At 33.5% G+C, this 3,785-nt stretch overlaps 1 pseudogene; it reads left to right on the top strand.

The window, feature by feature from the left end:
* Nucleotides 1–680: 680 nt before the first annotated feature.
* LOC119542729 lies at nucleotides 681–1,534 on the top strand (annotated as a pseudogene).
* The last annotated feature ends 2,251 nt before the right edge of the window (nucleotides 1,535–3,785 follow it).

Genomic DNA, 3,785 nt, shown 5'->3' with positions numbered 1-3,785 from the left:
AATAAATAAATAAAAATAAGCTAACATTTATGTTAGATATATGCAGAAATAATTTAATTAATTGCTATGCAAGGCTAAAATGTTTTTATCCTGTGTGAATTAAAATAAATTAACAACTTTTTATGAACAAAGGACTGGGTTGCAATGAAAACAATACAGGAAAAGATGTCAAGAAGTATGATAAATTAGGAAATTCTATGGAGATTAATTTTGAACAAAGTATCAAAAATGAAACTCTGATGGTTTATAGGTAAAAAACAAATTTTATTCAAATCAATTTTCTGTAAACATAAAAAGAAAAAATGTTTTAAATAATTAGTGTGCTTCTATTTAGAATCTACGTGCAGAGTAATGTCCATTTGGAAATTATTGGCCAAAATGCATACTGGCAAAAAAAATATAGGCATAGGGAAAAAAATTGTGAGGACCATTATAAAAAGAACTAAGAATTTGGGAGGGATTTTGAATTGACCGGTGGCATGCATTTATGTCACCTGCTATTTCAGACTGGATAAACCACATAAAAATGGGCATGTTTGAGAATATACGTCACTCTCTGTTTTAGGCAAATGTGTGTTTGTGTGTGTGTGTGTGTGTGTGTGTGTGTGTGTGTGTGTATAGGTATTTATCATCTTGTTCTCCTTTTTCAATATAGATTTGATAAGGGTCACAAAAGAGAAATGAAGAACCAATCAGTGGAAATACATTTCATCCTTAGGTCCGCCAGATGACCCACAACTGCAAATTGTGATTTTCTGTTTCTCTTTCTCAACTACACACTGGGCCTGATGGGGAATTTAACCATTATCCTTCTCACCCTGTTGGATACCCTTCTCAGGACCCCAATGTATTTCTTTCTCAGAAATTTCTCCACTTTGGAAATCATATTCACAACAGTGTGTATTCCCAGATTCCTGATGACCATTGTGACTAGAGACAAAACCATTTCTTATAATAATTGCACAGCTCAATTATTTTTTATCCTTTTACTGGGCGTTACAGAATTTTACCTTCTAGCTGCCATGTCCTATGACCACTATGTGGCCATCTGTAAACCACTGCATTACCCAATCATCATGAACAGCAAAGTCTGCTACCGACTTGTACTCAGCTGTTGGGAACTGGATTCCTAATCATCTTTCCCCCATTGGTCATGGGACTGAAACTGGATTTCTGTGCTTCCAGAGTCATTGATCACTTTGTGTGTGAAACTTCTCCTATCCTGCAAATATCCTGCACAGATACACATGCCCTAGAATTGATGTCTTTTATCTCAGCTGTGTTGACACTTGTAGTCACATTGGTTTTAGTGATTCTCTCTTACACTTACATCATTAAAACTATTCTGAACTTCCCCTCTGCACAGCAAAGGACCAAAGCTTTTTCCACCTGTACTTCCCATATGATTGTTGTCTTCTTGACTTACGGTAGCTGTATCTTCATGTATATCAAACCATCTGCAAAAGAAAGGGTGACTGTGTCCAAAAGTGTAGCTTTGCTCTATACCTCAGTGGCCCCTTTGCTAAATGCCTAAATGAAATGAAAACATATGTCCATACAAAAACTTGTATGCAAATGTTCATAACATTATTCAGAATAACCATAAAATGAAAAAAAAAAACACAAATGTCCAGCAATTGATGGGCATTATTCAGTCTTAACAAATAATAAAGTACTGATACATGCTCCGAATGGATGAACTTTGAAAGCATTATACTAAGTAAAATATGCCAGTCACAAAAGATGCCATATCTATTATATAAATATTCAAGAATAATTAAATAGAGAAAGAGAATATATATTAGTGGTGGGGTAGGGCTAGGGGATGCAGATTTTGAGGATAATGGTTAAAGACAATAGAGCTCCTTTTTTAGGTGATGAAAATATTCTAAAATTAATCATGCTGATAATTGTACAATTTACTGAAAAAACATTGAATTCAGCACTTTCAATGGATGAATTCTGTGGTATGAGAATTCTATCTTAACAAAGCTGTTACTGAAAGTGAGAGAGAAATGATCAATAGGTGCTCAAGGTAGGATTCCAATTGATTTTGAATAAGTAGCCTGTTATATTAGATGTGAATACTAAGAGAAAGATAAAACATTAATCCAAGAATATTGGTTTGTACAAATGCAAGAAGAGTAGTTCCAAATACGGGAGTGTAGAAAAATAGGACAAGCCTAGTTTTTTGATGACGGGATTTCTATTGCCCTATTTTGTTTGTTATTTTTGGCATAAATTGCATATATATCATTAGGAAAAGAAAGTGGAATACAAAGAGAAGGGGGTCAGAAATGGGGATTATGATATTTTGGAATCAATCTGAGGAGAAACCACAAAAGAAATTTAGAATACTGTGAAATGGTTGAAGAAAACCAGATAGTGATGTCTCATTGAATCCTTCAAAAGGAATTTCATGGAATAGGAGTTGGTGGTCAACAGTGCTAACTACACTGAGGCTCATTATGACAACAATAGAAAGATAATTCGTGGATTTGGCAACATGGAGTTTGAAAACAAAGGGTTAGTGAACTGATGGCTCACAGACCAATAAGAGAGTTGAGGAGGGAATGAGAAGTAGCAATGGTAATTATACTCAATAGTAGGCAGCTTTGATGATGTCTAAATTCAGATGACAAAACAAACAAGGAGGCATATTTATTGGGAACAAAATGTTTCAAATATTTTGATCACAGTGGGAAACCTAATTCAGCTTTCACTAAGTAATATAATGAATGTGATATAATAAAGCAATCTCACTAAAATAAGCAAAAAGTAAATCTGTAACTACAAATAGTTTTATAAATGAATAGAATTATTAGAATATCTGAATGTACTGATTATTTTATATTTCAAAGAAAGGTAGCATGATGATTGGGAAATAGATTCTACAATTTTGGAAAGTGCATTTTGAAATGTTCAGATAAAAGATTAGATAATCAGCCTGGGAATTAAAAGTATACAAGACTGATGTATACCTTTCAAGCCATGAATCATGAAACAAATGCCAGTTTGACTTAACTTCAATATATTATTCAACTTCATAAAAATATTGTAGTTGTCCTTAACAAAAGATTCACAAAAAATTAAAATGGGTTTGTAGTGGAAATGATTTTGTTATTGAACAGTAGACCAAAAATCTGAGTTCTATTCCTTGAGAGAAGGCAATGTAAGCTTCTATAGCTCCCTTCTGAATGCGAAATAAGAATCTTTAATTTTGGGGAGAATAATTTGGTCAATAAACAAAAGTAGATCTTCATTCATCATTAGATGGGGAAATACAATTTTATTAGAATTCATTTTTAGAAAACTAATTCAAAACAGCTAATTTTATGGGCAATTCAACTGGCAAATTAGAATAACCATTGAAGAAAAACTGTCATTGAGTTATTAAAAAATGAAATGTTATCCATGAAGTTGCACAGAGAATTGAGTGAGTAATTCTGCCTTGATAAATGACAGATAATATTCCTACATAATGTGATACCGAAACTGGATACTTAGAGTGTTCAGGATAAGCATATAAACCCTATCGCAAGAAGAAATAAAGAAACAGAAGAAAGCACCAAGGGAGTGTTCCAGTTTGCTAATGCTGCTATTATGCAAAATACCAGAAATGAATTGGCTTTTATAAAGGGGGTTTATTTGATTACCAAGTTACAGTCTTAAGGCTATAAAGTGTCCAAGGTAAGGCATCGTCAATAGAGTACTGTGCCGGTTTGAATGTATTGTGTCCCCCAAATGCCATTATCTTTGTGGTCTTGTGTGGGGCAGAAGTTTTG

This window comes from Choloepus didactylus, chromosome 8 (assembly GCF_015220235.1).
Source record: "Choloepus didactylus isolate mChoDid1 chromosome 8, mChoDid1.pri, whole genome shotgun sequence".
Taxonomy (NCBI): domain Eukaryota; kingdom Metazoa; phylum Chordata; class Mammalia; order Pilosa; family Megalonychidae; genus Choloepus; species Choloepus didactylus.
Note: the sequence above shows the minus strand (reverse complement) of the source record. Positions and strands in the feature narration are given on the sequence as shown.